Genomic DNA, 25,646 nt, shown 5'->3' with positions numbered 1-25,646 from the left:
CGGTCACGAGTACTACTCACCCACCAGCAGGCTTGGCGTCCTCTGAACGACCTCGGTCACGAGTACTACTTACCCACCAGCAGGCTTGGCGTCCTCTGAACGACCTCGGTCACGAGTACTACTCACCTACCAGCAGGCTTGGCGTCCTCTGAGCGACCTCAGTGACGAGTACTACTCACCCACCAGCAGGCTTGGCGTCCTCTGAACGACCTCGGTCACGAGTACTACTCACCCACCAGCAGGCTTGGCGTCCTCTGAACGACCTCGGTCACGAGTACTACTCACCCACCAGTAGGCTTGGCGTCCTCTGAACGACCTCGGTCACGAGTACTACTCACCCACCAGCAGGCTTGGCGTCCTCTGAACGACCTCGGTCACGAGTACTACTCACCCACCAGCAGGCTTGGCGTCCTCTGAACGACCTCGGTCACGAGTACTACTCACCCACCAGCAGGCTTGGCGTCCTCTGAACGACCTCGGTCACGAGTACTACTCACCCACCAGCAGGCTTGGCGTCCTCTGAACGACCTCGGTCACGAGTACTACTCACCCACCAGCAGGCTTGGCGTCCTCTGAACGACCTCGGTCACGAGTACTACTCACCCACCAGCAGGCTTGGCGTCCTCTGAACGACCTCGGTGACGAGTACTACTCACCCACCAGCAGGCTTGGCGTCCTCTGAACGACCTCGGTCACGAGTACTACTCACCCAACAGCAGGCTTGGCGTCCTCTGAACGACCTCGGTCACGAGTACTACTCACCCACCAGTAGGCTTGGCGTCCTCTGAACGACCTCGGTCACGAGTACTACTCACCCACCAGCAGGCTTGGCGTCCTCTGAACGACCTCGGTCACGAGTACTACTCACCCACCAGCAGGCTTGGCGTCCTCTGAACGACCTCGGTCACGAGTACTACTCACCCACCAGCAGGCTTGGCGTCCTCTGAACGACCTCGGTCACGAGTACTACTCACCCACCAGCAGGCTTGGCGTCCTCTGAACGACCTCGGTCACGAGTACTACTCACCCACCAGCAGGCTTGGCGTCCTCTGAACGACCTCGGTCACGAGTACTACTCACCCACCAGCAGGCTTGGCGTCCTCTGAACGACCTCGGTCACGAGTACTACTCACCCACCAGCAGGCTTGGCGTCCTCTGAACGACCTCGGTCACGAGTACTACTCACCCACCAGCAGGCTTGGCGTCCTCTGAACGACCTCGGTCACGAGTACTACTCACCCACCAGCAGGCTTGGCGTCCTCTGAACGACCTCGGTCACGAGTACTACTCACCCACCAGCAGACTTGGCGTCCTCTGAACGACCTCGGTCACGAGTACTACTCACCCACCAGCAGGCTTGGCGTCCTCTGAACGACCTCGGTCACGAGTACTACTCACCCACCAGCAGGCTTGGCGTCCTCTGAACGACCTCGGTCACGAGTACTACTCACCCACCAGCAGGCTTGGCGTCCTCTGAACGACCTCGGTCACGAGTACTACTCACCCACCAGCAGGCTTGGCGTCCTCTGAACGACCTCGGTCACGAGTACTACTCACCCACCAGCAGGCTTGGCGTCCTCTGAACGACCTCGGTCACGAGTACTACTCACCCACCAGCAGGCTTGGCGTCCTCTGAACGACCTCGGTCACGAGTACTACTCACCCACCAGCAGGCTTGGCGTCCTCTGAACGACCTCTGTCACGAATACTACTCACCCACCAGCAGGCTTGGCGTCCTCTGAACGACCTCGGTCACGAGTACTACTCACCCACCAGTAGGCTTGGCGTCCTCTGAACGACCTCGGTCACGAGTACTACTCACCCACCAGCAGGCTTGGCGTCCTCTGAACGACCTCGGTCACGAGTACTACTCACCCACCAGCAGGCTTGGCGTCCTCTGAACGACCTCGGTCACGAGTACTACTCACCCACCAGCAGGCTTGGCGTCCTCTGAACGACCTCGGTCACGAGTACTACTCACCCACCAGCAGGCTTGGCGTCCTCTGAACGACCTCGGTCACGAGTACTACTCACCCACCAGCAGGCTTGGCGTCCTCTGAACGACCTCGGTCACGAGTACTACTCACCCACCAGCAGGCTTGGCGTCCTCTGAACGACCTCGGTCACGAGTACTACTCACCCACCAGCAGGCTTGGCGTCCTCTGAACGACCTCGGTCACGAGTACTACTCACCCACCAGTAGGCTTGGCGTCCTCTGAACGAGTGAAACAATATGAACATAAGAATGAAATAACACCACATAGGCCTACTGACCCATGCTAGGCAGGTCTAATTCTCACACCCACTCGTGTACATGTATACCTGGAGAGAGTTCCAGGGGTCAACGCCCCCGCGGGCCGGTCTATGACCAGGCCTCATGTCAAGTCTGCTTTTTTAAAATTACCCAAAAATTGTTGCTTGACTGGCGCCACCTGAGAGTTTCTTCTGCTCCTTTATATAATATACTGTCAGTACTTCTCTATATTCTTTTAAATATAAATCTGTCCAACTTGAACTCATTGCTACGAGGCCTAGTTTATATATTTTCAACACTTTATTTATATTCCCTTTATTCCCGTCTTTTATTTCCTTCTTCAGTCACATCTCTCCCAATTCTTCAGCTTTCCAGAGAGTGGAGACTCAGGGCCCTCAATCTGTCCTCGCAGACAAGGTTTCTGATACATGGAATCAACTTCGTCATCCTTCTCTGTATGTTTTCCAGGGCATTTATGTCCGTTCTGTAATATGGAGACCAGATCTGACCAGCATAATCTGTGTGAAGCCTTACCAAGGATATATCAAGTTGAAGCATAACCTGAGGACTTCTGTTATTTACACTTCTTGATATGAAGCCAAGAATTCTATTAGCTTTATTGCCAACACTCATTGCACTGTTGTCTCGGTTTTAGATTACTGCTAACAACCAGAACTCCTAAGTTTTTTTTTTACTATGCAGCTCGATTCAGATCTACATTATTTAGTTTATAAGTGTCATTGTTATTTTCTTTTCCAAGGATTAGACCCTCACACTAGTGTACGTTAACGTTAACGTACACCTGCCGCTTCTTCGACCACAGCATCAACCTGTCCTGATGTTGCTCTTGCACTAGGATGGGTTTTATTCATCCATTTGTTGGTTTTATTTACCATTAATATAAGACTATATTTGCGGAGGAAACATTTTGCATTAGCCTTGCCAAGCATCCTAGCAGCATGCTACGTAGCACCGGGATGATTCCCTTTAACCTCGTTAATGTCACAGCTCTCCTGTAGCTGGCAAGTAGGTACTCTCTCCTCGGGTACCCAGCAGCCTTGTCTCCAGCACTGCAGCAGATAATGGGTGTTGTTCCCGAGACATGAAGTTATCCAACCTGTTAAGTATAAGCTTCACCTCAGCCCCAGGGTAGCACACTCGCACCCTCCTCTTACTATCACTCATGCAAGAACTGCTGCTTCTGTACTGAACTTTGCCCGAGAGTGAGTCCATTGTTACCAGGTCTTTCTTGAACACGTATTCTCACAATCTCGCTGATATTCTCTATATTCTTCATGCATTGCTATACATAAGAACATAAGAAAGAAGAAGCACTGCAGTAGGTATACTAGCTCGTGCTACACAGGTCCAAGTCACCTACTGGCCTAGGTTAGACAGGTCCAAGTCACTTACTAGCCTAGGTTAGACAGGTCCAAGTCACCTACTGGCCTAGGCTAGACAGGTCCAAGTTACCAACTGGCCTAAGCTAGACAGGTCCAAGTTACCAACTGGCCTAAGCTAGACAGATCCAAGTTACCAACTGGCCTAAGCTAGACAGGTTCAAGTTACCAACTGGCCTAAGCTAGACAGGTTCAAGTCATAAGAATATAAGAACATCCACTTGACCTTGTATTTTTCAGTTTCTAAATTATTATTAAGCAAGGAAGCGTCATAATATTCGCGATTAGCGTCGTTATTCTATGAAGCTTCTTCCTCGTACTGTAAACCATTTAAGTGAGAGGATGTTTAACTTTGTGTGGTACACAGAGTGTCTTTGTGTATTAGAGAGACAAACGTCAAGGTTCTGGAAAGACTGGCCCCAAATCCCTGTAAGACCCAGAACAGACAGGGTGCACGACCAGAGGTAGGCCAGGTGTACGGCCAGAGGTAGGCCAGGTGTACGGCCAGAGGTAGGCCAGGTGTACGACCATGTGTGATGCAACGTGTGTGTCTGCGTACTCACCTATTTGTGGTTGCAGGGGTTGATTCATAGCTCCTGGCCCCTCCTCTTTACTGATTGCTACTGGGTCCTCTGTCTCCCTGCTCCCTGAACTTCGTCAAACCTCTTCTTAAAACTATGTATGGTTCCCGCCTCCACTACGTCACTTTCTAGGCTATTCCACTGCTTGACAACTCTATGACTGAAGAAATACTTCCTAACATCCCTTTGACTCATCTGAGTCTTCAACTTCCAATTTTGACCCCTTGTTTCTGTGTCCCATATCTGGAACATCCTGTCTTTGTCCACCTTGTCGTTATCAGGTCTCCCCTGACCCTCCTGTGTGTGTGTGTGTGTGTGTGTGTGTGTGTGTGTGTGTGTGTGTGTGTTAAGATAAGATTTCGTTCGGATTTTTAACCCCGGAGGGTTAGCCACCCAGGATAACCCAAGAAAGTCAGTGCGTCATCGAGGACTGTCTAACTTATTTCCATTGGGGTCCTTAATCTTGTCCCCCAGGATGCGACCCACACCAGTCGACTAACACCCAGGTACCTATTTGCTGCTAGGTGAACAGGACAACAGGTGTAAGGAAACGTATCGGAATGTTTCCACCCGCCGGGAATCGAACCCGGGCCCTCCGTGTGTGAAGCGGGAGCTTTAGCCACCAGGCCACCGGGCTGCCGCCACCAGACGTGTGTGTGTGTGTGTGTGTTAGTGTGTGTGTGTGTGTGTGTGTGTGTGTGTGTGTGTGTGTGTGTGTGTGTGTGTGTGTGTGTGTGTGTGTGTGTGTGTGTGTGTGTGTGTGTTTGTGTGTGTGTGTGTGTGTGTGTGTGTGTGTGTGTGTGTGTGTGTGTGTGTGTGTGTGTGTGTGTGTGTGTGTGTGTGTGTGTGTGTGTGTGTGTGTGTGTGTGTGTGTGTGTGTGTGTGTGTGTGTGTGTGTGTGTGTGTGTGTGTGTGTGTGTGTGTGTGTGTGTGTGTGTGTGTGTGTGTGTGTGTGTGTGTACTCATCTATTTGTGGTTGCAGGGTCGATTCACAGCTCCTGGCCCCACCTCTTCACTGGTCGCTACTAGATCCACTTTCTTCCTGCTCCATGAGTTTTATCGTATCTCTTCTTAAAGCTATGTATGGATCCTGCCTCCACTACATCACTCTCCAGATTGTTCCACTTCCTGACAAACTCTGTGACTGAAGAAATACTTCCTAACATCCCTGTGACTCGTCTGAGTCTTCAACTTCCAGGTGTTACGCCGTGTTGCTGTGTCCCATCCCTGAAGCATCCTGTCCCTATGTGTGTGTGTGTGTGTGTTTGGTGGCACTGACTTGTGTTTGGTGGCAGTGTTGTTATCACGGCTGCCAGCCACACACTCTGCTGCCACCGCACATTCTTTCCACTGTTGCATCACTCTCATACCATTCACTTCTCTGTCTAGACTCTGGGTGATTAGCAAAGTGATGCAACCTCATCATTGCTCAGAACCTCTTTTCCAGACCCTAAGTCAACCTCAGTTTACTTAAACTTGCCACCGACGTAACTACCCCCTAGACATGCTGGTATATAGACACATGTGCAACAGCTGGGAAGCTTTATTGATGAAACGTTTCGACTACACAGTAGGCTTCTTCAGTCGAGTAGAGAAGAGTTATCAGAAGCAGTAGAGATGTGAAGACGATGTAAACAATTCAGCACCCTTGATGGTGTAGTTTTGAGGTGGTCAGTCCCTCAGCCTGGAGAAGGGTTCTGCTGCAGGTCAGGGAGTTGAACTCTTCTCCGAGCTGATGGAGGGCGGGGAGGATAGTGAGGGTGGGGTTGAAGGTGGGGAGGATAGTGAGGGTGGGGTTGAAGGTGGGGAGGATAGTGAGGGTGGGGTTGAAGGTGAGGAGGATAGTGAGGGTGGGGTTGAAGGTGGGGAGGATAGTGAGGGTGGGGTTGAAGGTGGGGAGGATATTGAGGGTGGGGTTGAAGGTGGGGAGGATAGTGAGGGTGGGGTTGAAGGTGGGGATGCTTCTAGTGAACTTTGAGAGAGCCAACCTGCCATCCTGAAGGACGCCAGCGATCCTATGTCCTTGGCTTGAGTCCGTAGTGTTGGTGCTTGTTGCTGTGTGTTGTGTTGAGTGATGTATTATGTATTGTGTGGTGTGTGATGTGCGTGTGGCTTGACTGTGTTGCATGGTGCTGAATGGAGTATCTTGGTGTCTGTTGTTGACAGCATGTTGACTGTTGTTGGCTGTTTACGTTTTTGGCATCCCCGTTGCCTTAGATTTAACGTGTGCAAATAATACCGTTAATGCTTTCTGGCACTCTAAATCAACTCACAATAAAACTTTAATGTAAGACATCGCAGGCAAGTATATATCAACTTTTTAGATAGGATGACCTTCAGATACACACCATGATGGAGGAGAAGAAGGTGCAGGTTGGACAGAGAGAAGCGAGGCTTCTATAGGCGAAAACGATGGATAACAGAGCTCATCAGAGGCAATAGACTCTCTGAAGAACGAAAAGCAACACTGGCTATGAGAGCGATGAGTTTAAACTGAATGTATCGTACAGAGTCCAGGAGAGTCAGAGGGAAGATGAAAGCCATAAATGAAACTGAGAGGCGCAAAATCCAGGGCAGAGACAACATCTAGTATCGGACCTTTGATTAAAGAAGGAACACTGATGACAACTAAGAAATGAGTGAAATACTTAAATCCCATTGTTCAGTGAGCCGTCAATAAGTCTTAAGAATGACGACCCAAGCGAGTAATTCATGAACACGATGCAGAACGCTGCAGACATCTCCATAATTCCTGATATAACCCTAACCCCAAATGATTTCGAAGAAGCCATTGATTACATGCTCATTCACTTTGCTCTAAGCCCTGACTCATGGAACTCCATATTCATCAAAAATTGAAAAAAAAAACTATCATGTATTTTAAATATTCTATGGAGGAGTCTGGACACCAGAGTGATCTCAGATATAGCCTCACTCCACAAAGGTGGAAGTAAAACAACTGAAAAAAAAATTAGACTGTTAGTGCAGACGTTCCACATTATCAAGATTTTGAAAGAGTCTTAAGGAGCAAGTTACATGGAATCGTAATAGTTGCACAAACTAGGTCAGTTTGGGCTGAGAACAGGTCGCTCCTGCCTCTCGCAACTGTTGAACCATTACGACATGGTCTTGGATGCTCTGGAAAATTACCAAAATGCAGATGCAGTGTCCACCTGGTTGGTGAAAGTCTTGTACTGTTCGCCAGGGTGTCATTGCGCACAAAATGTGAGCAAAAGGAGTAACTTGAAAGGTGAGCAGATGGATATTTAACTTCCTAGCTAATAAAATCCCAAAAGAAACAGTAAAACCAGGGGCTGCTATAACGAGGAGCTCTGTTCCCCAAGGTACAATACTCGCCCCACTTCTCTTTCTCATATCATACATAAACAGGGACATAAATCGTAACACTGTGTCATTCTTTGCAAACGATACTAGATTTTTTATGACACTGGCATCCACTGAGGATACAAGGGAAACTCCAAGTAGATATTAATGAGACCTTCCTGAGGGCCACTGAAAACACGATGTTCAAGGAGGGCAAATTTTAGTTATTACATTATGAAAAATTCAGAAATTAAGACTGATACAGAACACAGTAAAAACATCTAATGAAAAAAGTTGTGTGTGCAAGACTTTGGGGCGACAATGTCAGAGAACCTCAGCCTGAAGGATCACAACAATATTATAGCATGTGCAAGGAAACTGATAGATATCCATAATTCTAGCATCAACAACACTACCTGAGAGTTTGTTCCACTTTTCCACAAGTGTTACCAAACCAATGCTTTCCAATAACCTTCAGAAATCTAGTGGACGTAGGTCATACTAAACAAGTGTTGCTGAAGACATCCAGGAGTGACATTCGTCTCTGTAGTCAACTGAGGCAGGAAGCCAGAAGCAACAGCCAAGCTTTCCCTCGATAAAGCTGCCCAAGTGTTGTGCTGGTGTCTTATCAACTTATCAGTATTGTATACCATTTAAACTTTACATTTGTTGTTGAAAATGGAATAAAATACCGACAAGTTGAATATTAAGACACATGTGCAACAGTTGGGTATATTTATTGATGCAACGTTTCGCCTACACAGTAGACTTCTTCAGTCAGATACAAAGGGAGCAGTAGTAGTGAAATTAAGATGATGTAATCAATCCATCAACCTTGGAGAAATAGTATTTGAGGTGGTCACTCCCTCAGCCTGGAGAAGAGTTGAGCTCCATGTTTACCATTGTCTACCTTCAACTGCATCTGCCACTTCCTGCAGCATTGCATCCACGTATCCAGATCTTCCTGTAACACATTTCCTCGTCAGAATATGACTGCGTATTTCAGTGACACCAGTGAACTTCCTTATTTCACTCAGTTCTGGTCACCGTATTGCAGAATGTCCCGTCCCTGTCCTCCCTCCCCTACGTACACTGGCTCCCTCGCCGCCGTGTGTTAGGGTGACTTGTAAATGGTCCAAATCGGACCGTGTATTGCACGAACTTGATCCCATGTATCGGAAATCTTTCCTTCAAAGATAGACCGAAAACACTGAATCAGCGCTCTGGGAAGGTGAAGAATTATGTGGGAATATGAAGTGTGCAGATGGAAGACAGGAATAAATAAACGGGATGTAAATAACGTGTTGAAAACATCTAAGACTCGTAGCAATAGATTCAAGTTGGACAAATATAGTTACAAAAGATATATTAAGCAATGGTTTGGTAACAGAGTTATGGAGGAGTGGAACAAACTCCCAGAGACTATTTAACTTGTGCTACTGTTACTGTGCTGTTGTTACTGTGCTGGTGTTACTGTGCTGTTGTTACTGTGCTGGTGTTACTGTGCTGGTGTTACTGTGCTGGTGTTACTGTGCTGGTGTTACTGTGCTGGTGTTACTGTGCTGTTGTTACTGTGCTGGTGTTACTGTGCTGTTGTTACTGTGCTGGTGTTACTGTGCTGGTGTTACTGTGCTGGTGTTACTGTGCTGTTGTTACTGTGCTGGTGTTACTGTGCTGTTGTTACTGTGCTGGTGTTACTGTGCTGTTGTTACTGTGCTGGTGTTACTGTGCTGGTGTTACTGTGCTGTTGTTACTGTGCTGGTGTTACTGTGCTGGTTTTACTGTGCTGTTGTTACTGTGCTGGTTTTACTGTGCTGTTGTTACTGTGCTGTTGTTACTGTGCTGGTGTTACTGTGCTGGTTTTACTGTGCTGTTGTTACTGTGCTGTTGTTACTGTGCTGGTTTTACTGTGCTGTTGTTACTGTGCTGGTTTTACTGTGCTGTTGTTACTGTGCTGTTGTTACTGTGCTGGTGTTACTGTGCTGTTGTTACTGCGCTGTTGTTACTGTGCTGGTGTTACTGTGCTGGTTTTACTGTGCTGTTGTTACTGTGCTGTTGTTACTGTGCTGGTTTTACTGTGCTGTTGTTACTGTGCTGTTGTTACTGTGCTGGTGTTACTGTGCTGGTTTTACTGTGCTGTTGTTACTGTGCTGTTGTTACTGTGCTGGTTTTACTGTGCTGTTGTTTCTGTGCTGGTTTTACTGTGCTGTTGTTACTGTGCTGGTGTTACTGTGCTGGTTTTACTGTGCTGGTGTTACTGTGCTGGTTTTACTGTGCTGTTGTTACTGTGCTGGTGTTACTGCGCTGTTGTTACTGTGCTGGTGTTACTGTGCTGGTTTTACTGTGCTGGTGTTACTGTGCTGTTGTTACTGCGCTGTTGTTACTGTGCTGGTGTTATTGTGTCATTGTTACTGTGCTATTGTTACTGTGTCAGTTTTATTGTGTCACTGTTACTGTGCTGTTGCTACTGTGCTGTTGTTACTGTGCTACTATTACTGTGTCATTGTTACTGCACTTACCTAATTGTACCCACCTAATTGTGGTTGCAGGGGTCGAGACTCAGCTCCTGGCCCCACCTCTTCACCGAGTGCTACTAGGTCCTCTCTCTCCCTGCTCCATGAGCTTTATCATACCTCATCTTAAAGCTATGTATGGTTCCCGCCTCCACTAACCTCACTTGCTAGGATATTCCAGTTCCTGACTACTCTATGACTGAAGAAATACTTTCTAACATCCCTTTGACTCATCTGGGTCTTCAACTTCCAATTGTGACCCCTTGTTTCTGTGTCCCCTCTTTGGAACATCCTATCTCTGTCCACCTTGTCTATTCCACTCAGTATTTTGTATGTCATTATCATGTCTCCCCTAACCCTCCTGTCCTCCAGTGTCGTCAGTCCGATTTCCCTTAACCTTTCATCATAGGACATTCCCCTTAGCTCTGGAACTAACCTTGTCGCAAACCTTTGCACTTTCTCTAATTTCTTGACTTGCTTGATCAAGTGTGGGTTCCAAACAGGTGCTGCATACTCCAGTATGGGCCTGACGTACACGGTGTACAGTGTCTTGAACGATTCCTTACTAAGGTATCGGAACGCTGTTCTCAGGTTTGCCAGACACCCATATGCTACAGCAGTTATCTGGTTGACGTGTGCTTCCGGAAATATGCTCGGTGGTATACTCACCCCAAGATCTTTCTCCTTGAGCGAGGTTTGCAGCCTTTGGCCTCGTAGCCTATACTCCGTCTGCGGTCTTCTTTGCCCTTCCCCGATCTTCATGACTTTGCATTTGGCGGGGTTAAATTCGAGAAGCCAGTTGCTAGACCAGGTGTCCAGTCTGTCCAGGTCTCTTTGAAGTCCTGTGCTATCGTTACTGTTATTGTTACTGTGTCATTGTTACTGTGTCAGTATTACTGTGCTATTGTTACTGTGTCATTGTTACTGTGTCAGTGTTACTGTGCTATTGTTACTGTGTCATTGTTACTGTGTCAGTGTTACTGTGCTATTGTTAATGTGTCGTTGTTACTGTGTCAGTGTTACTGTGCTATTGTTAATGTGTCGTTGTTACTGTGTCAGTGTTACTGTGTCAGTGTTACTGTGTCAGTGTTACTGTGTCAGTGTTACGGTGCTATTGTTAATGTGTCGTTGTTACTGTGTCAGTGTTACTGTGCTATTGTTACTGTGTCATTGTTACTGTGTCATTGTTACTGTGTCATTGTTACTGTGTTATTGTTACTGTGTCATTGTTACTGTGTCAGTGTTACTGTGCTATTGTTACTGTGTCATTGTTACTGTGTCATTGTTACTGTGTCAGTGTTACTGTGTCAGTGTTACTGTGTCAGCGTTAATGTGCTATTGTTACTGTGTCATTGTTACTGTGTCAGTGTTACTGTGTTATTGTTACTGTGTTATTGTTATTGTGTCATTGTTACTGTGCTGTTGTTACTTTGTCATTGTTACTGTGTTGTTGGTACTGTGCTATTGTTACTGTGTCAGTGTTACTGTGTCATTGTTACTGTGCTATTGTTACTGTGCTATTGTTACTGTGTCAGTGTTACTGTGATATTGTTACTGTGTCATTGTTACTGTGCTGTTGTTGCTGTGCCATTGTTACTGTGCTATTGTTACTGTGCTATTGTTACTGTGTCAGTGTTACTGTGCTATTGTTACCGTGTCAGTGTTACTGTGCTATTGTTATTGCGTCAGTGTTATTGTACTATTGTTACTGTGCTTTTGTTACTGTGCTATTGTTACTGTGTCAGTGTTACTGTGCTATTGTTACTGTGTCAGTGTTATTGTGCTTTTGTTACTGTGCTATTGTTACTGTGTCAGTGTTACTGTGCTATTGTTACCGTGTCAATGTTACTGTGCTATTGTTACTGTGTCAGTGTTATTGTGCTATTGTTACTGTGCTTTTGGTACTGTGCTATTCTTACTGTGTCAGTGTTACTGTGCTATTGTTACTGTGTCAAGGTTATTGTGCTTTTGTTACTGTGCTATTGTTACTGTGTCAGTGTTACTGTGCTATTGTTACCGTGTCAGGGTTACTGTGCTATTGTTATTGTGTCAGTGTTATTGTGCTATTGTTACTGTGCTTTTGTTACTGTGCTATTATTACTGTGTCAGTGTTACTGCTCTATTGTTACTGAGTCAGTGATATTGTGCTTTTGTTACTGTGCTATTGTTACTGTGTCAGTGTTACTGTGCTATTGTTACCGTGTCAATGTTACTGTGCTATTGTTACTGTGTCAGTGTTATTGTGCTATTGTTACTGGGCTTTTGGTACTGTGCTATTGTTACTGTGTCAGTGTTACTGTGCTATTGTTACCGTGTCAATGTTACTGTGCTATTGTTACTGTGTCAGTGTTATTGTGCTATTGTTACTGGGCTTTTGGTACTGTGCTATTCTTACTGTGTCAGTGTTACTGTGCTATTGTTACTGTGTCAAGGTTATTGTGCTTTTGTTACTGTGCTATTGTTACTGTGTCAGTGTTACTGTGCTATTGTTACCGTGTCAGTGTTACTGTGTCAGTGTTACTGTGCTATTGTTACTGTGTCAAGGTTATTGTGCTATTGTTACTGTGTCATTGTTACTGTGTCAGTGTTACTGTGCTATTGTTACTGTGTTATTGTTATTGTGTCATTGTTTCTGTGCTGTTGTTACTTTGTCATTGTTACTGTGTCAGTGTTACTGTGTCATTGTTACTGTGCTGTTGTTACTGTGCTATTGTTACTGTCCTATTGTTACTGTGTCAGTGTTACTGTGATATTGTTACTGTGTCATTGTTACTGTGCTGTTGTTGCTGTGCCATTGTTACTGTGCTATTGTTACTGTGCTATTGTTACTGTGTCAGTGTTACTGTGCTATTGTTACCGTGTCAGTGTTACTGTGCTATTGTTATTGTGTCAGTGTTATTGTGCTATTGTTACTGTGCTTTTGTTACTGTGCTATTGTTACTGTGTCAGTGTTACTGTGCTATTGTTAATGTGTCAGTGTTACTGTGCTATTGTTACTGTGTCAGTGTTACTGTGCTATTGTTACTGAGTCAGTGTTACTGTGCTATTGTTACTGAGTCAGTGTTACTGTGCTATTGTTAATGTGTCAGTGTTACTCTGCTATTGTTACTGTGTCAGTGTTACTGTGCTATTGTTACTGTGTCAGTGTTACTGTGCTATTGTTAATGTGTCAGTGTTACTGTGCTATTGTTACTGTGTCAGTGTTACTGTGCTATTGTTACTGAGTCAGTGTTACTGTGCTATTGTTAATGTGTCAGTGTTACTGTGCTATTGTTAATGTGTCAGTGTTACTCTGCTATTGTTACTGTGTCAGTGTTACTGTGCTATTGTTACTGTGTCAGTGTTACTGTGCTATTGTTACCGTGTCAATGTTACTGTGCTATTGTTACTGTGTCAGTGTTATTGTGCTATTGTTACTGTGCTTTTGGTACTGTGCTATTGTTACTGTGTCAGTGTTACTGTGCTATTGTTACCGTGTCAATGTTACTGTGCTATTGTTACTGTGTCAGTGTTATTGTGCTATTGTTACTGTGCTTTTGGTACTGTGCTATTGTTACTGTGTCAGTGTTACTGTGCTATTGTTACTGTGTCAGTGTTATTGTGCTTTTGTTACTGTGCTATTGTTACTGTGTCAGTGTTACTGTGCTATTGTTACTGTGTCAGTGTTACTGTGCTATTGTTACTGTGTCAGTGTTACTGTTCTATTGTTACTGTGTCAGTGTTACTGTGCTATTGTTACCGTGTCAGCGTTACTGTGCTATTGTTACTGTGTCAGTGTTATTGTGCTATTGTTACTGTGCTTTTGTTACTGTGCTATTGTTACTGTGTCAGTGTTACTGAGCTATTGTTACTGTGTCAATGTTATTGTGCTTTTGTTACTGAGCTATTGTTACTGTGTTAGTGTTACTGTGCTATTGTTACTGTGTCAGTGTTACTGTGCTATTGTTACTGTGTCAGTGTTACTGTGCTATTGTTACTGTGTCAGTGTTACTGTGCTATTGTTACCGTGTCAGTGTTACTGCGCTATTGCTACCGTGCTATTGTTACTGTGCTATTGTTATTGTGCTATTGTTACTGTGCTATTGTTACTGTGCTATTGTTACTGTGCTATTGTTACTGTGCTATTGTTACTGTGCTATTGTTACTGTGCTATTGTTACTGTGCTATTGTTGCTGTGCTATTGCTACTGTGCTATTGTTATTGCTATTGTTACTGTGCTATTGCTACTGTGCTATTGTTACTGTGCTATTGTTACTGTGCTATTGTTACTGTGCTATTGTTACTGTGCTATTGCTACTGAGCTATTGTTACTGTGGCATTGTTGCTGTGCTATTGTTACTGTAATATTGTTATTGTGCTATAGTTATTGTGATATTGTTACTGTGCTATTGTTACTGTGCTATTGTTACTGTGTCAGTGTTACTGTGCTATTGTTACTGTGCTATTGTTACTATGCTATTGTTACTGCGCTTTTGTTACTGTACTATTGTTACTGTGCTATTGTTACTGTGCTATTGTTACTGTGCTATTGTTACTGTGTCAGTGTTACTGTGCTATTGTTACTGGGTCAGTGTTACTGTGCTATTGTTACTGTGCTATTGTTACTGTGTCAGTGTTACTGTGCTATTGCTACTGTGCTATTGTTACTGTGTCAGTGTTACTGTGCTATTGTTACTGTGCTATTGTTACTGTGCTATTGTTACTGTGCTATTGTTACTGTGTCAGTGTTACTGTGCTATTGTTACTGTGCTATTGTTACTGTGCTATTGTTACTGTGTCATTGTTACTGTGCTATTGTCACTGTGCTATTGTTATTGTGCTATTGTTACTGTGCTATTGTTACTGTGTCAGTGTTACTGTGCTATTGTTACTGTGCTATTGTTACTGTGCTAGTGTCACTGTGTCAGTGTTACTGTGCTATTGTTACTGTGCTATTGTTACTGTGCTATTGTTACTGTGCTATTGTTACTGTGCTATTGTTACTGTGCTATTGTTACTGTGCTATTGTTACTGTGCTATTGTTACTGTACTATTGTTACTGTGCTATTGTTACTGTGCTATTGTTATTGTGCAATTGTTACTGTGCTATTGTTACTGTGCTATTGTTACTGTGCTATTGTTACTGTGTTATTGTTACTGTGCTATTGTTACTGTGTCAGTGTTACTGTGCTATTGTTACTGTGCTATTGTTACTGTGCTAGTGTCACTGTGTCAGTGTTAATGTGCTATTGTTACTGTGCTATTGTTATTGTGCTATTGTTACTGTGCTATTGTTACTGTGCTATTGTTTCTGTGCTATTGTTACTGTGCTATTGTTACTGTGCTATTGTTACTGTGCTATTGTTACTGTGCTATTGTTACTGTGCTATTGTTACTGTGCTATTGTTACTGTGTTATTGTTACTGTGCTATTGTTACTGCGCTATTGTTACTGTGCTATTGTTGCTGTGCTATTGTTACTGTGCTATTGTTACTGTGCTATTGTTACTGTGCTATTGTTGCTGTGCTATTGTTACTGTGCTATTGTTACTGTGCTATTGTTACTGTGCTATTGTTACTGCGCTATTGTTACTGTGCTATTGTTACTGTGCTATTGTTACTGTGCTATTGTTACTGTGCTATTGTTACTGTGCTATTGTTGCTGTGCTATTGTTACTGTGCTATTGTTACTTTACTATTGTTACTGTGCTATTGTTACTGTGCTATTGTTACTGTACTATTGTTACTGTGCTATTGTTACTGTGCTATTGTTACTGTGCTATTGTTACTGTGCTATTGTTACTGTACTATTGTTACTGTGCTATTGTTACTGTGCTACTGTTACTGTACTGTTGTTACTGTGCTATTGTTACTGTGCTATTGTTACTGTGCTATTGTTACTGTGCTATTGTTACGGTGCTATTGTTCCTGTGCTATTGTTACTGTGCTATTGTTACTGTGCTATTGTTACTGTGCTATTGTTACTGTGCTATTGTTACTGTGCTATTGTTACTGTGCTATTGTTACTGTGCTATTGTTTCTGTGCTATTGTTACTGTGCTATTGTTACTGTGCTATTGTTACTGTACTATTGTTACTGCGCTATTGTTACTGTGCTATTGTTACTGTGCTATTGTTACTGTGCTATTGTTACTGTGCTATTGTTACTGTGCTATTGTTACTGTGCTATTGTTACTGTGCTATTGTTACTGTGCTATTGTTACTGTGGTATTGTTTCTGTGCTATTGTTACTGTGCTATTGTTACTGTGCTATTGTTACTGTACTATTGTTACTGTGCTATTGTTACTGTGCTATTGTTACTGTGCTATTGTTACTGTGCTATTGTTACTGTGCTATTGTTACTGTGCTATTGTTACTGTGCTATTGTTACTGTGCTATTGTTACTGTACTATTGGTACTGTGCTATTGTTACTGTGCTATTGTTACTGTATTATTGTTACTGTGCTATTGTTACTGTGCTATTGTTACTGTGCTATTGTTACTGTGCTATTGTTACTGTGCTATTGTTACTGTGCTATTGTTACTGTGCTATTGTTACTGTGCTATTGTTACTGTGCTATTGTTACTGTGCTATTGTTACTGTACTATTGTTACTGTGCTATTGTTACTGTGCTATTGTTACTGTGCTATTGTTACTGTGCTATTGTTACTGTGCTATTGTTACTGTGCTATTGTTACTGTGCTATTGTTACTGTGCTATTGTTACTGTGCTATTGTTACTGTGCTATTGTTACTGTGCTATTGTTACTGTACTATTGTTACTGTGCTATTGTTACTGTGCTATTGTTACTGTGCTATTTTTACTGTGCTATTGTTACTGTGTCAGTGTTACTGTGCTATTGTTACTGGGTCAGTGTTACTGTGCTATTGTTACTGTGTCAGTGTTACTGTGCTATTGTTACTGTGCTATTGTTACTGTGCTATTGTTACTGTGTCATTGTTACTGTGCTATTGTCACTGTGCTATTGTTACTGTGCTATTGTTACTGTGCTATTGTTACTGTGTCAGTGTTACTGTGCTATTGTTACTGTGCTATTGTTACAGTGCTAGTGTCACTGTGTCAGTGTTACTGTGCTATTGTTACTGTGCTATTGTTACTGTGCTATTCTTACTGTGCTATTGTTACTGTGCTATTGTTACTGTGCTATTGTTACTGTGCTATTGTTACTGTACTATTGTTACTGTGCTATTGTTACTGTGCTATTGTTATTGTGCTATTGTTACTGTGCTATTGTTACTGTGCTATTGTTACTGTGCTATTGTTACTGTGCTATTGTTACTGTGCTATTGTTACTGTGTCAGTGTTACTGTGCTATTGTTACTGTGCTATTGTTATTGTGCTATTGTTACTGTGCTATTGTTACTGTGCTATTGTTACTGTGCTATTGTTACTGTGCTATTGTTACTGTGCTATTGTTACTGTGCTATTGTTACTGTGCTATTGTTACTGTGCTATTGTTACTGTGCTATTGTTACTGTGCTATTGTTACTGTGCTATTGTTGCTGTGCTATTGTTACTGTGCTATTGTTACTTTACTATTGTTACTGTGCTATTGTTACTGTGCTATTGTTACTGTGCTATTGTTACTGTGCTATTGTTACTGTACTATTGTTACTGTGCTATTGTTACTGTGCTATTGTTACTGTGCTATTGTTACTGTGCTATTGTTACTGTGCTATTGTTACTGTGCTATTGTTACTGTGCTATTGTTACTGTGCTATTGTTACTGTGCTATTGTTACTGTGCTATTGTTACTGTGCTATTGTTACTGTGCTATTGTTACTGTGCTATTGTTACTGTTACTGTGCTATTGTTACTGTGCTATTGTTACTGTACTATTGTTACTGTGCTATTGTTACTGTGTGCTATTGTTACTATTGTTACTGTGCTATTGTTACTGTGCTATTGTTACTGTGCTATTGTTACTGTGCTATTGTTACTGTGCTATTGTTACTGTGCTATTGTTACTGTGCTATTGTTACTGTGCTATTGTTACTGTGCTATTGTTACTGTGCTATTGTTACTGTGCTATTGTTACTGTGCTATTGTTACTGTGCTATTGTTACTGTGCTATTGTTACTGTGCTATTGTTACTGTGCTATTGTTACTGTGCTATTGTTACTGTGCTATTGTTACTGTGCTATTGTTACTGTGCTATTGTTACTGTGCTATTGTTACTGTGCTATTGTTACTGTGCTATTGTTACTGTGCTATTGTTACTGTGCTATTGTTACTGTGCTATTGTTACTGTGCTATTGTTATTGTTACTGTGTTATTTTTACTGTGCTATTGTTACTGTGCTATTGTTACTGTGCTATTGTTACTGTGCTATTGTTACTGTGCTATGTGCTTACTGTGCTATTGTTACTGTGCTATTGTTACTGTGCTATTGTTACTGTGCTATTGTTACTTTGTTACTGTGCTATTGTTACTGTGCTATTGTTACTGTGCTATTGTTACTGTGCTATTGTTACTGTGCTATTGTTACTGTGCTATTGTTACTGTGCTATTGTTACTGTGCTATTGTTACTGTGCTATTGTTACTGTGCTATTGTTACTGTGCTATTGTTACTGTGCTACTGTACTATTGTTACTGTGCTATTGTTACTGTGCTATTGTTACTGTGCTATTGTTACTGTGCTATTGTTACTGTGCTATTGTTACTGTGCTATTGTTACTGTGCTATTGTTACTGTGCTATTGTTACTGTGCTATTGTTACTGTGCTATTGTTACTGTGCTATTGTTACTGTGCTATTGTTACTGTGCTATTGTTACTGTGCTATTGTTACTGTGCTATTGTTACTGTGCTATTGTTACTGTACTATTGTTACTGTGCTATTGTTACTGTGCTATTGTTACTGTGCTATTGTTACTGTGCTATTGTTACTGTACTATTGTTACTGTGCTATTGTTACTGTGCTATTGTTACTGTGCTATTGTTACTGTGTTACTGTGCTATTGTTACTGTGCTATTGTTACTGTGCTATTGTTACTGTGCTATTGTTACTGTGCTATTGTTACTGTGCTATTGTTACTGTGCTATTGTTACTGTGCTATTGTTACTGTGCTATTGTTACTGTGCTATTTTTACTGTGCTATTGTTACTGTGCTATTGTTACTGTGCTATTGTTACTGTGCTATTGTTACTGTGCTATTGTTACTGTGCTATTGTTACTGTGCTATTGTTACTGTGCTATTGTTACTGTGCTATTGTTACTGTACTATTGTTACTGTGTTACTGTGCTATTTTTACTGTGCTATTGTTACTGTGCTATTGTTACTGTGCTATTGTTACTGTGCTATTGTTACTGTGCTATTGTTACTGTGCTATTGTTACTGTGCTATTGTTACTGTGCTATTGTTACTGTACTATTGTTACTGTGCTATTGTTACTGTGCTATTGTTACTGTGCTATTTTTACTGTGCTATTGTTACTGTGTCAGTGTTACTGTGCTATTGTTACTGGGTCAGTGTTACTGTGCTATTGTTACTGTGTCAGTGTTACTGTGCTATTGTTACTGTGCTATTGTTACTGTGCTATTGTTACTGTGTCATTGTTACTGTGCTATTGTCACTGTGCTATTGTTACTGTGCTATTGTTACTGTGCTATTGTTACTGTGTCAGTGTTACTGTGCTATTGTTACTGTGCTATTGTTACTGCTAGTGTCTGTGTCATTTACTGTGCTATTGTTACTGTGCTGTGCTATTGTTACTGTTCTATTGTTACTGTGTAATTGTTACTGTGCTATTGTTAGTGTGCTATTGTTAGTGTGCTATTGTTACTGTGCTATTGTTACTGTGCTATTGTTACTGTGCTATTGTTATTGTTACTGTGCTATTGTTACTGTGCTATTGTTTACTGTGCTATTGTGTGCTATTGTTACTGTGCTATTGTTACTGTGCTATTGTTACTGTGCTATTGTTATTGTGCTATTGTTACTGTGCTATTGTTACTGTGTCAGTGTTACTGTGCTATTGTTACTGTGCTATTGTTATTGTGCTATTGTTACTGTGCTATTGTTATTGTTACTGTGCTATTTACTGTGCTATTGTTACTGTGCTATTGTTACTGTGCTATTGTTACTGTGCTATTGTTACTGTGCTATTGTTACTGTGCTATTGTTACTGTGCTATTGTTACTGTGCTATTGTTACTGTGCTATTGTTACTGTGCTATTGTTACTGTGTACTGTGCTATTGTTACTGTGCTATTGTTATTGTGCTATTGTTACTGTGCTATTGTTACTGTGCTATTGTTACTGTGCTATTGTTACTGTGCTATTGTTACTGTGCTATTGTTACTGTGCTATTGTTACTGTGCTATTGTTACTGTGCTATTGTTACTGTGCTATTGTTACTGTGCTATTGTTACTGTCCTATTGTTACTGTGCTATTGTTACTGTGCTATTGTTACTGTGCTATTGTTACTGTGCTATTGTTACTGTGCTATTGTTACTGTGTTACTGTGCTATTGTTACTATTGTTACTGTGCTATTGTTACTGTGCTGTGCTATTGTTACTGTGCTATTGTTACTGTGCTATTGTTACTGTGCTATTGTTACTGTGCTATTGTTACTGTGCTATTGTTACTGACCTATAGTTACTGTGCTAGTGGTACTGTGCTATTGTTACTGTGCTATTGTTACTGTGCTATTGTTACTGTGCTATTGTTACTGTGCTATTGTTACTGTGCTATTGTTACTGTGCTATTGTTACTGTGCTATTGTTACTGTGCTATTGTTACTGTGCTATTGTTACTGTGCTATTGTTACTGTGCTATTGTTACTGTGCTATTGTTACTGTGCTATTGTTACTGTGCTATTGTTACTGTGCTATTGTTACTGTGCTATTGTTACTGTGCTATTGTTACTGTGCTATTGTTACTGTGCTATTGTTACTGTGCTATTGTTACTGTGCTATTGTTACTGTGCTATTGTTACTGTGCTATTGTTACTGTGCTATTGTTACTGTGCTATTGTTACTGTGCTATTGTTACTGTGCTATTGTTACTGTGCTATTGTTACTGTGCTATTGTTACTGTGCTATTGTTACTGTGCTATTGTTACTGTGCTATTGTTACTGTGCTATTGTTACTGTGCTATTGTTACTGTGCTATTGTTACTGTGCTATTGTTACTGTGCTATTGTTACTGTGCTATTGTTACTGTGCTATTGTTACTGTGCTATTGTTACTGTGCTATTGTTACTGTGCTATTGTTACTGTGCTATTGTTACTGTGCTATTGTTACTGTGCTATTGTTACTGTGCTATTGTTACTGTGCTATTGTTACTGTGCTATTGTTACTGTGCTATTGTTACTGTGCTATTGTTACTGTACTATTGTTACTGTGCTATTGTTACTGTGCTATTGTTACTGTGCTATTGTTACTGTGCTATTGTTACTGTGCTATTGTTACTGTGCTATTGTTACTGTGCTATTGTTACTGTGCTATTGTTACTGTGCTATTGTTACTGTGCTATTGTTACTGTGCTATTGTTACTGTGCTATTGTTACTGTGCTATTGTTACTGCGCTATTGTTACTGTGCTATTGTTACTGTGCTATTGTTACTGTGCTTTGTTATTGTTACTGTGCTATTGTTACTGTGCTATTGTTCCTGTGCTATTGTTACTGTGTTATTGTTACTGTGCTATTGTTACTGTGCTATTGTTACTGTGCTATTGTTACTGTGCTATTGTTACTGTGCTATTTTTACTGTTACTGTGCTATTGTTACTGTGCTATTGTTACTGTGCTATTGTTACTGTGCTATTGTTACTGTGCTATTGTTACTGTGCTATTGTTACTGTGCTATTGTTACTGTACTATTGTTACTGTGCTATTGTTACTGTGCTATTGTTACTGTGCTATTGTTACTGTGCTATTGTTACTGTGCTATTGTTACTGTGCTATTGTTACTGTGCTATTGTTACTGTGCTATTGTTACTGTGCTATTGTTACTGTGCTATTGTTACTGTGCTATTGTTACTGTGCTATTGTTACTGTGCTATTGTTACTGTGCTATTGTTACTGTGCTATTGTTACTGTGCTATTGTTACTGTGTATTGTTACTATTGTTACTGTGCTATTGTTACTGTTCTATTGTTACTGTTCTATTGTTACTGTGCTATTGTTACTGTGCTATTGTTACTGTGCTATTGTTACTGTGCTATTGTTACTGTGCTATTGTTACTGTGCTATTGTTACTATGCTACTTACTGTGCTATTGTTACTGTGCTATTGTTACTGTGCTATTGTTACTGTGCTATTGTTACTGTGCTATTGTTACTGTGCTATTGTTACTGTGCTATTGTTACTTTTTACTGTGCTATTGTTACTGTGTACTATTGTTACTGTGCTATTGTTACTGTGCTATTGTTACTGTGCTATTGTTACTGTGTCAGTGTGCTATTGTCTACTGTGCTATTGTTACTGTGTGCTATTGTTACTACTGTGCTATTGTTACTGTGCTATTGTTATTGTGCTATTGTTACTGTGCTATTGTTACTGTGCTATTGTTACTGTGCTATTGTTACTGTGCTATTGTTACTGTGCTATTGTTACTGTGCTATTGTTACTGTGCTATTGTTACTGTGCTATTGTTACTGTGCTATTGTTACTGTGCTATTGTTATTGTTACTGTGCTATTTACTGTGCTATTGTTACTATTGTTACTGTGCTATTGTTACTGTGCTATTGTTACTGTGTTACTGTGCTATTGTTACTGTGCTATTTTTACTGTGCTATTGTTACTGTGCTATTGTTACTGTGCTATTGTTACTGTGCTATTGTTACTGTGCTATTGTTACTGTGCTATTGTTACTGTGCTATTGTTACTGTGCTATTGTTACTGTGCTATTGTTACTGTACTATTGTTACTGTGCTATTGTTACTGTACTATTGTTTCTGTGCTACTGTGCTATTGTTACTGTGCTATTGTTACTGTGCTATTTACTGTTATTTTTACTGTGCTATTGTTACTGTGCTATTGTTACTGTGCTATTGTTACTGTGCTATTGTTACTGTACTATTGTTACTGTGCTATTGTTACTGTGCTATTGTTACTGTGCTATTGTTACTGTGCTATTGTTACTGTGCTATTGTTACTGTGCTATTGTTACTGTGCTATTGTTACTGTGCTATTGTTGCTGTGCTATTGTTGCTGTGCTATTGTTACTGTGCTATTGTTACTGTGCTATTGTTACTGTGCTATTGTTACTGTGCTATTGTTACTGTGCTATTGTTACTGTGCTATTGTTACTGTACTATTGTTACTGTGCTATTGTTACTGTGCTATTTTTACTGTGCTATTTTTACTGTGCTATTGTTACTGTGCTATTGTTACTGTGCTATTGTTACTGTGCTATTGTTACTGTGCTATTGTTACTGTGTTATTTTTACTGTGCTATTGTTACTGTGCTATTGTTACTGTGCTATTGTTACTGTGCTATTGTTACTGTGCTATTGTTACTGTGCTATTGTTACTGTACTATTGTTACTGTGCTATTGTTACTGTGCTATTGTTACTGTGCTATTGTTACTGTGCTATTGTTACTGTGCTATTGGTACTGTGCTATTGTTACTGTACTATTGTTACTGTGCTATTGTTACTGTGCTATTGTTACTGTACTATTGTTACTGTGCTATTGTTACTGTACTATTGTTACTGTGCTATTGTTACTGTGCTATTGTTACTGTGCTATTGTTACTGTGCTATTGTTACTGTGCTATTGTTACTGTACTATTGTTACTGTGCTATTGTTACTGTGCTATTGTTACTGTGCTATTGTTACTGTGCTATTGTTACTGTGCTATTGTTACTGTACTATTGTTACTGTGCTATTGTTACTGTGCTATTGTTACTGTGCTATTGTTACTGTGCTATTGTTACTGTGCTATTGTTACTGTACTATTGTTACTGTGCTATTGTTACTGTGCTATTGTTACTGTACTATTGTTACTGTGTTATTGTTACTGTACTATTGTTACTGTGCTATTGTTACTGTGCTATTGTTACTGTGCTATTGTTACTGTGCTATTGTTACTGTGCTATTGCTACTGTGCTATTTTTACTGTGCTATTGTTACTGTGCTATTGTTACTGTGCTATTGTTACTGTGCTATTGTTACTGTGCTATTTTTACTGTGCTATTGTTACTGTGCTATTGTTACTGTGCTATTCTTACTGTGCTATTGTTACTGTACTATTGTTACTGTGCTATTGTTACTGTGCTATTGTTACTGTGCTATTGTTACTGTGCTATTGTTACTGTGCTATTGTTACTGTGCTATTGTTACTGTGCTATTGTTACTGTACTATTGTTACTGTGCTATTGTTACTGTGCTATTGTTACTGTGCTATTGTTACTGTGCTATTGTTACTGTGCTATTGTTACTGTACTATTGTTACTGTGCTATTGTTACTGTGCTATTGTTACTGTGCTATTGTTACTGTGCTATTGTTACTGTGCTATTGTTACTGTGCTATTGTTACTGTGCTATTGTTACTGTGCTATTGTTACTGTACTATTGTTACTGTGCTATTGTTACTGTGCTATTGTTACTGTACTATTGTTACTGTGCTATTGTTACTGTACTATTGTTACTGTGCTATTGTTACTGTGCTATTGTTACTGTGCTATTGTTACTGTGCTATTGTTACTGTGCTATTGTTACTGTACTATTGTTACTGTGCTATTGTTACTGTGCTATTGTTACTGTGCTATTGTTACTGTGCTATTGTTACTGTGCTATTGTTACTGTACTATTGTTTCTGTGCTATTGTTACTGTGCTATTGTTACTGTGCTATTGTTACTATGCTATTGTTACTGTGCTATTGTTACTGTACTATTGTTACTGTGCTATTGTTACTGTGCTATTGTTACTGTACTATTGTTACTGTGCTATTGTTACTGTACTATTGTTACTGTGCTATTGTTACTGTGCTATTGTTACTGTGCTATTGTTACTGTGCTATTGTTACTGTACTATTGTTACTGTGCTATTGTTACTGTACTATTGTTACTGTACTATTGTTACTGTGCTATTGTTACTGTGCTATTGTTACTGTGCTATTGTTACTGTGCTATTGTTACTGTGCTATTGTTACTGTGCTATTGTTGCTGTGCTATTGTTACTGTGCTATTGTTACTGTGCTATTGTTACTGTGCTATTGTTACTCTGCTATTGTTACTGTGCTATTGTTACTATGCTATTGTTACTGTGCTATTGTTACTGTGCTATTGTTACTGTGCTATTGTTACTGTGCTATTGTTACTGTGCTATTGTTACTGTGCTATTGTTACTGTGCTATTGTTACTATGCTATTGTTACTGTGCTATTGTTACTGTACTATTGTTACTGTGCTATTGTTACTGTGCTATTGTTACTGTGCTATTGTTACTGTGCTATTGTTACTGTGCTATTGTTACTGTGCTATTGTTACTGTGCTATTGTTGCTGTACTATTGTTACTGTGCTATTGTTACTGTGCTATTGTTACTGTACTATTGTTACTGTGCTATTGTTACTGTGCTATTGTTGCTGTACTATTGTTACTGTGCTATTGTTACTGTG

The sequence above is a fragment of the Cherax quadricarinatus genome, chromosome 1, assembly GCF_038502225.1.
Source record: "Cherax quadricarinatus isolate ZL_2023a chromosome 1, ASM3850222v1, whole genome shotgun sequence".
Lineage (NCBI taxonomy): Eukaryota > Metazoa > Arthropoda > Malacostraca > Decapoda > Parastacidae > Cherax > Cherax quadricarinatus.
This window is presented reverse-complemented; position numbering follows the sequence as displayed.